The sequence below is a fragment of the Argopecten irradians genome, chromosome 15 (assembly GCF_041381155.1).
Source record: "Argopecten irradians isolate NY chromosome 15, Ai_NY, whole genome shotgun sequence".
Classification (NCBI taxonomy): Eukaryota; Metazoa; Mollusca; class Bivalvia; order Pectinida; family Pectinidae; genus Argopecten; species Argopecten irradians.
Genome location: NC_091148.1, coordinates 33,459,928 through 33,469,668, shown reverse-complemented (window position 1 = coordinate 33,469,668; position 9,741 = coordinate 33,459,928).

Sequence of the window (9,741 nt, the reverse complement as noted above, 5' to 3'; positions counted from 1 at the left end):
TAAAAAGGGCAAGATTTCCACATTACAAAAAACACACAACATGAATTTACTGCAGCCTCCCAAAACAAAGACATCAACACACTACATTATATTGCTCATATGGGAGCTAGGTTGCCCTTATTGACCTTAACCTTAATCCTAATAAATAAAATAAAATCAATATAAAATCAGCAAAACCCATTACCACTAAGTGTCACTCAGATCTGTTTAACTATCAAACCATTTTCATTCTTCAGATTTAGAGCTATAATCATTGTACAGATAAACAAAGTCAATGAGTATGTAGACATCATGAAATCAGACAAAATTGAATTATCCTTCAAAACGAATTTTCAAAAAGGTTAATGATGCTAATGTTGCGATAAGCGAAATAATCTAAAACATTTGTGATTGTAATAACATGCAGAACATGAGAGTAACACAGTCAGTAGTACAATCTCCGGGTCGATATGCGAAAATCTAGTGTTATGGCTAATTTGACCATTTTATTTGCTTGGGACTCTTATTTACATGTAATTTGACCATTTTGTTCGCGGAGATACTGTAATTTACATGTAATTTGACCATTTGATTCGCGCGGAGACTTTAATTTACATGCAATTTGGCCATTTTATTCGCGAGGAGTTTGTAAATTACATGTAATTTGACCATTTTATTCGCGGGGAGACTGTAAGTTACATGTAATTTGACCATTTTATTCACATGGTTTAAATTATCTGTAGATAATATTAGTATAAGCCTTCAATGTTTTTTTTTTTTTTTAATTTTTAATTATCATTCTATGAAAAAGATCAAGTTAGATCTAGATCTAATTTTTAATATGAATGGTTTGCAAACATGTAGTTTCACACATTGCCATTCATCAATAGTTGGTGGTCTTCGGAATTATATGTGTATGAAGCTAGACACTTACGAGAGTAAATCTTTCCTCCAATGTTGGGCAGTGATACTGTTAAGATAGCCGTAATTACTACGGGTAATTGATATTTGCTTTCTTTTCTCTGCTCCACATACTATTCAAATGATTACTACCTTTGAAACATTCGTTATTCATCTTGATACGCATGTTTTTAATTACAACGCCTCATTCACTTTCGATCAACAACTTTCATCAATATACAATTAAAATCGTCTTGTGGCCCTTGCTATCTATGAGCATCATAGTGTTCCGAAAATTATCTACATTGTAAATTCAGCTGTTTTATCCATTTACAACCAAATAAATTTCTTTCATTTTCGTATTCAATTCATTATTGCCATATTGCTATTGTTCTCTGTTTTAATCATTTCAATTATAGCTCCTCTCTATACACATATATTTCCTATAACATCAAATGTAAAAAAAGTGTTTTAACGAATTTTGCTTATGCTTTAATCAAGTTACGATAGATCTATTTCTAAAATGTAATCTGACTGAAAAATGCCACTTCAGACAACAAAGGTCACATTATACTGCCAAATGGCTAACCAGTCACACTCCCTTTATGCTCAGCGCTAAGCCGAAGTAGAAACTACCATTTTAATAGACTATGATGTGTTTGGGCTAGGGAACAAAGTTCAGAGCCTTCCTCACTGGGGCGAGCGCTCAACTGAAGACCAAGAGTGAGGTGATGTCAAGGGAGACGTTAGGAAGGAGAAAGTCAATTAATAAGTCGAATAGAAAGGGGGGAAAATCGCAAATGTAGTCGCCTTTTACGAACATGCAATTCAAAAAGGCTAATTTTGTCCTTGACGATATGATTCAATGATGAAAAAACAAAATGGAATATAATTCTACTATTTCATGGAAACACAACACAAACATACCGCAGTCTCCCAAAATACATACGTACTCATTACACGCAATATATCTCAGGTCTTCCTTATTATAGTCCTATAGCTGACGTCAAGCTTAATAAATCGCCCAACTATTTATTCTCTTCATATCAATGCGTATTATCGTTTATCAAACTTTGTAAGCCCTACATATATCCCGGAGTTTGTAGACAATTATGAAGTTATTGCTCTCAACAAGCTAGGGCCATATCCTCTGAACCTGTAGCCTCTTATGGCTGTGATTTTATAAACTGGAAAAAATCCACTACATTAAAACATTAAATTCAAGGAACGTGATATTTTTATGGTGAGGTAACAACTTGTGTCGTTAAGTATTTTGTAGTCATCGTCATTATTATGTTTAAATTACGGCTTCAGACATTGGTGATACAAGCTTCAAATTGACGCCAACTTTATTTCTTGTCCGGTCTAATTTTAGTTGTTATTTTAATAGCTACATACACGAGTTTTAACAGTTATTTGATGGCGCCTCATTCAAACCAGGCCACTTTTCTTCCTATAAAATCTACAGACGTAAGATGATAATGGACGTAGCGTGTACTCTAGCAATTACTGTGAAATTTATCTAAAAATTGAATTTGACACCATTCTGTTTTAAATATTTTAATGATTTATATCAATTTGTTTTATGGTATATCTTAAAAACTGTGCCGTCTATTACATTGTAATTTAAAGAGAAGTGAGTTAAATGATATAGTTTATGTCACTCGTCTTAACTTACGAGCTAGTAAGACATTGAGCATAAACTAACTGATGTTAAATATTGCATTTACATACAGGTTTTATTCCTTTCTTTCTTTTCTATTTCAAAAATACAATTATAAAGAAAGCATATTGATAAGGATTATAAAGAAAGCCTATTTATACGGAGACACCAGAATAACCACTGAAACGAAAAAAATGGAGAGAAAAAAATAATGTTCGATAAACGAATTCAAGTTATCATCAAAGACATCCCGGCACATGGGTCATTTTGGTGACTGATTTTAGACATATCGCATTAGCGATCCCGCCAGGTGAGGGGTGAAGTCTTGAAGAGGGACAATGTGGCTATGTGAAGAGCGTAAGTGCGAAAACCGATAAGTGGCCAAGCATAGAGTGACAGCGGCACACAATAATATACATTACCGTTCTTTACAAGACGTTTTAGTTTGACATCGGTGCCATATGAGGCATCAACACTCTTCGCGTAACAATTTGTCGCAATTTCTCTTTCTTCAAGAGGTATCGTCGTTCTGCGAATTAGTTGTATTAGCAGAGTCGCACATTCGGTACATTGTATTATCGAAATCAGCCCACTATAGTCAAAGGAATGGATAGTTAATTAGACCTAGCGTTCGATGACGTCAAATGTTTGTTAAGCACTATGCGTACGTACAATATCACTACTAATAATTGAGTACTGACACCGGAATAAAAGTAGAAAAATAACAAACACGTTGAACTTTTTGTCGTAAAACGAAACAAGCTGTTTCCTTGCGGAATCACGATGTTATCCGTCAGCTATGACACACCACTTGGAACTTATTACCTTATATTTATCGTAGACAATGCTTTGTAGCTTAACAGGACGTAAAATAGCATGGGTTAAGAAATTTTTTTTTGGAAATACTTTATACAAGTGTGTGGCAAATAAGTCTCAAAATTTCAACTACATTAACTTCTATACGTTTTAGACTTATTGTATTGTATTTTATTGTAAAATTGTTTTCTTAAACCTTCCGTTCCCTGGTGTTATAACAGAGGCACTGTGGATATAACAGCTTTGATAAAATAATGTGATTATATAATATTCGTTTACTGGACTTTTTTCGGCATCGTGCAATTTTGTAAAAAAAAAAAAAAAAAAAAAAAAAACTACCCAAAGAAATGGTTAAATAATATTCTTTTAACTGACTATTACAATTTCAGATTTGTTGATCCTTGAGGAATATCAGCACTGTTCACAGTTACAGTATGCCAGTACATGTGGTATGGCGCGTTTATCAATTAGCTATCTTGTTTATTAATGATATTATGTATGGTTGTAAACTGTAACAGGTATCGGTGAAATTATACTCTGATAAGGGCGTGGCTAATCACATTAGAAAAGCTGATTTAATGATCTTAACATAGAATCATTTAGATATGATCAAAAGGCGAAAAACGTTCTCTATATAGTCTTAACTTTGGAATCATTTTACGAAATAAGAATGAGAAATGTATAATAAATCCACGATGTAATTAACCCTGATAATTACAACTGTTGATAATTACACAGATATGTAACATGGTAAATAATTACCGTCTGGTTTGTATTGTAAACAGATGTTTGGGAAATAAACACGCATGTTAATTTCAACACGTGTTGAACATCAGCGACTAACTTCGTCAAAATATTATCAGCTTAACATCAAACCTACATCATTCGTTATCTGACGAATCATCCCCACATTCTGCAACTTCGAAAAAGGAAAGAGTTTTGTTAAGAAAAATGTGACTTTGGTTCACACATAAAAGCAATGTTATGTCGTTGAATAAGAAAAAGGATAGAAGAATTTTCACTTCCATTTTTATTTCTATTCGGTAAAGTTGACTATGCGGTTTACAACTAGAGGATGTAAAGTCGTAAACTACCACTAATCATGCTCATTGATTAAGGGGTCATGGGTACTTTGCATAACATTACTATTATTTTCTTTTCCTGTATGTTTTATCAGGAATATTTTATAGATGTGTTACTTAAAATGTAATTAATATTTCCTTTGATTTACTCCACTAGTCTTTAAATGAGATTCCTTTGATTTCAGAAATCCTTTTTGGGTGAAAACATATAGTATTGAGTTATAGATGTTTAATGTCGTATGGCAATTAAAATAAAACAACTGGTAAAACAATCAAAGCGATGAAAAGGATCAAACGAATGTATTAATGAATTATCACTTGAGGCACTGCCACCTAGTCCGACAAAGCGCTGATGACGTAACTGTCAATAAACACTTATTTTCTGTTTAATAAAATAATTTCATGTTATTTTCACGACTACACTTTAGCCATTGTGTGGTCATCTGAGATATAATCAAAAATAAATAAGTTATCTATTAATAGGTTATTAATCCTATATTACCGTTCGTATCCTATTATGTAATCGTGTTCGTTTTGTGTGTATTGATAAAAGACAGATCGCCTCGAAAATTTGATAATGTTTTTGTCCACACGGTTGGAATTACTTCTCTGTTCCATAGATAAATTATAAGAACTCTTACTATATTCGTATCACGATAGTATTATCAAATAAAAACTTATTTTTCCATTTCAAGTCCTTATAAAGAAAGTTTTGAATTACAAATAATAATAATACGGTGCATGGCCCGGACATTAAGGATTTGTCTTTTTCAAACAACTTCGATGAGAACAGTAAATTGCATGTTGAAGTGCAGGTACTGTACTAACGTTATAAATGTTGATTTAGATATAAAATTTTAATAACTGAAATTCGTTGCAAAAAGTTTCTCAAGCAGGGTATATATGTATTATAAGTGAAATATTTACGGAAAACTTATCATTTACTTGTCTACCATGCAATTTACACAGCGTGAGTGCTGATTAAAACGTTTATCGAACTAAAGTTTATTTGCTTTGCGTTCCAAAGGTTACACCGCGTGAACCGCGATTAAAACATTTATCGAGCCGGGGATTGTTTATATGTTGTAAGTTGCACAGCATGTTGATTGCATAAGCCGTTTATCATTATAAGTTTACATAATACTGATTATATTGAACATTCTACTGTTACAGGTAACAAAGACCACTTGGAGTGACTTCAGTTTCTCTTGTAGATATGCTGATGTCTTATCTGTACAAAATAAATCGCAAATTAGGACTAGCAACAGCAATAATACAGGTAGGGTTTCGTTTTGAAGTCCACATTTACAATAAGGATTAATATGAAAAGTATTTGATGTACATCGAGAATGACGTACTCGAATTTCTTTTTTAGTTGATCGTGCGTTTTCCCATATTACTATTTGAGAGTAATTTCTACTAGTACAAGAAGACACAACACGAACTTACCACAGCCTCCCAAAACACTGTTTCACAATTATACACAACACTAACATACCGCAGCCTCCCAAGACACTCTATCGCAAGGAGACATAACACCAACATACCACAGTCTCACAAAACATACTATCACAAGGAGACACAACACTAACATACCACAGTCTCACAAAACACACTATCACAGGGAGACACAACACTAACATACCACAGTCTCACAAAACACTCTATCACAAGGAGACACAACACTAACATACCACAGCTTTCCAAAACACACACATTACCAATCACACTTTATGTTGTATACAAGGAAACACAACACGAGCATACCACAGCCTTGATGTGCCTTCGTACTTGATGCCCTATAATGGGACTTGGAACCTCATACATAAAATATCTATAAAACTCTGTAGGTCAAATTGACAACCAAAACAAAACTAAAATTATATGAGATTTGACGTCAACAACGCGATATGACGCAAATAGCGTTTCTTTAAAACCGCTTAAACCGGTTTATATAGCGAATATTTCCGCCATGTTTTCAATTTGGCCCCATCACCCATGAAATCGAATAATCAGGTATATTGTTGATATTTACATTCTGTAGTCTATATTACATACACTGGAATGTACACCAGAGATGAGCAGTGAGGTGATGTACTTTAATATGAGTAGACTAGGACTGACCCATATAATTAGTGGGCAGACGTGGCCTAGTGTATTGAAATGCTGATATGTAAACTTACTTACACTATTTATATTGATCGACATTTTAAAGACATAACACACGATTTCTACCTGTGAGGCCGCACAGACAAACTTGGATGTGGTTACCTGGATGATGGTAAATGTAAAGAAATATCTGTGAATGGTTGTTAACTGTGTAACGTAATGTTGATGGGAATGTCATATTTCCTCAATATTCTATACATCATTAGTTTAGATAGGCACGTAAATGAGGGAACAGTAATCACTTTAGATAAGGAATTCTTAACAAAAAGTCAATAAAATTTGTCATTTAAATGTCATTCTGTGTCTTAGTTTAAATGTTGGAATGGCCGATATATACTGTTTTGTTAAAATTTCTTAATTCAATTCTAAATTAATTTTAAATCTCTAAACATTATATACCCAACAAATGCACTTGTGAAGCATCAACAAAATGTCCAGCGCCAAATTTTATACAGAAGTTAGTAATGTAAATCAACTTTCTTTCGCGATTTCTTCGTGAAAACAGTTCGCAAATATTTAGTTTCGCGGGTTTGAAAATTAAACGTATTTATCAATTAAAGCAGAAATTTTAATTGTAATTTATATATTGAAATCTCTGATATCAGTAATAAACATTTGCGGAAATTTGCGAAAGTAAATCGTACGTGAAAAAAAGCTGCAATGGTTTACAGTGTTTGATTAAGGTTTTCTAAGTGACTTAGACTTAGGAATTAAGACTTCCATTCTTACATAAGAATCATAATTGGAATCACTTAGATAGTATTTAATGGGGCTTACCAAAAGAGGAATTCCGAACGGCAAAGCCTTTGGCATCGCCACCACGCGCATGTGTCAATCATCTTGTGTTAATTGCACTTCCGGTTTCATTGATGGTGTAATAACGACCGTTTCATCAGCACGTGCTGGCACTTTAACTGACGTCACTGTAAACCTGATTCGTCAGACGTAATTTACAGGGTTAATAACTTTAACACAACCGGACACTTAATCAGATAGGTCATTAAATAATAATTCTGTCAGTCTACTAATTAACACAGCGACTTAGATGCATAACGTTATCTTCGTAACGATTTGAGTAAAGAAATGTCCAATAATAAATTAATTTTTTTATCGATGTGATGGCCCGACAGTGCATTTCGACTGAAGCCATTTTGTATCGAATATATTTTCCAAATTATTATCGTCATATGCACGAAATAAGCATCACTTAGTAAGAATTTCGTTAACAAGAAACAAAACCAATATGTTACGGAAATATCAAAGAATTGTATCATTCGTCATTATGTATTAATGTATAAAATCATCAATCGACAGTAAAGTACATTACTCTATACTTCATTCAGGCTATGCTATGTTAGATTTTGTATATTACAAATGTCCGATTTGCCGAAATTAATTCAGTTTCTGTCCTTCAGCACTTTGAATGAAAGTGTAAGATAAAACAGACCTACCTGTAAGTAATTATATTTATCATATGAACGGTTTAATGTTCACGCCTCACTAAACGAGACTCTGATTTTCAGCCCAATTATAGAAAATAAATGTTTTTCTGTGTGCGGAAACAGATTCCTTGGCGAACAGTGCATACATCAGGAACACTAACGAATACTTCAGACTCTCAAAGATGAATGTTTAAAATGTACCCTTATTTTGTTACCTTAATTTGTAGTTTTATTTTGTACCTATAATTTATATAGCCTTACTCTTAGCTTTAACTGTTTTCATCTGGTTGCAGCGGCTTTTTTTTCGGATAGGTTTTCAGATTTTAAAGTATTTTTTGGATTATATTCCCCCATCATTTGAAGATACTCCACCGCCGACAGAGCATAACGTATATTCATCATTTTAACAATATTTGGTATTTAATCGTGTATATATATGTCTAATTAACACAAGAAATAATATAAAAATAATTTATTTTGTCTTGGTCATGCGCAATCAGTACTTCATTCCATACAGAATATAGTGCCATGGATGCAATTAAATATTTATTTTTATTTTTTAAACTTGAAGTCAAATTAGAAGCTCCAGCTTTCAGTGGTGGTAATGGTGTAAAGTAAGTAAATTTTGTAACTGAAGAAAAATGTTAAATCCTCTGCTCCTTTTTTGATAGTGAAAAATACCATTTGTCAGCGGTGGTGCATCTTTAAGGTTACATCAGAATATTTTATATATTCTTACATTATACTATAAATAAAATTTAGAAATGTTAGAATGCAAACGCGAACTCTTAACGAAATCGATTCATTTCAAGTTCCATTCTGTGCCTTTAAAATTTTTAAATATATATACTGTTTCATTACAATTTCTTAAATTAATTCTAATGTAATTTAAAACTCTAGACTTTTTTTTCCTCCTCTAAGAAAATTAAATACGATGAAAAACATTTGTAAAGGACCACTGATAAAAATAACATGCAAAAGTCGAGCGTATTTTCATAATATGACAATAATTTTCACATTTTGGATGGAAACTATTATCGTGTAGCTGTTTATTTTCGATTTGGTTTGCTGATTTGGACCTATAATTAACAACAACAAAAAACATAGTATTATCAAATCACAGTTTGTCATTTGGCTTCAAAGGTTTATGGAAAGCAACCATTTTCTATTGTTCACCGATCAAATTAAAAAAACCTACGAAGTCGCGAAAGCAATGGCTTCATGACAATTGAGGGATCTATTAAGCTTTTTCTGAAGCTGAGATGGTAACAGTATGTCCATATGTGTGCTTTACTAGGAATAAACCATCCTCAAACATTGTTAATTCTTGTGAATATCTGTCATTTTCCTATCTGATCAAAGAAGTTATATAACCATTTTGTAACGTACATCTGAAACAATTCACAGGAAATATTTCATAATAATAAAAATAATCCTATTAAGTTGCTCGTCTGGCATACTCTGTTTGGGAACTATTATTGGTGCATGCATGTGATTCGAATGAAGCCCATATAAGTCGACAATGTTTTCTCGGTTTAATTAAATGAAAGCAAAAAGATTATAATGAATTTTGGACAGATTGGTATAAAATTTTAGTATATATATTAAAGCAGTTTAATATTAAAGAGGTGAAAGTTTGAGTGCAAGATTAGAATAATTCAATTAAATATGGAAATTTGTGTGAGAGGCC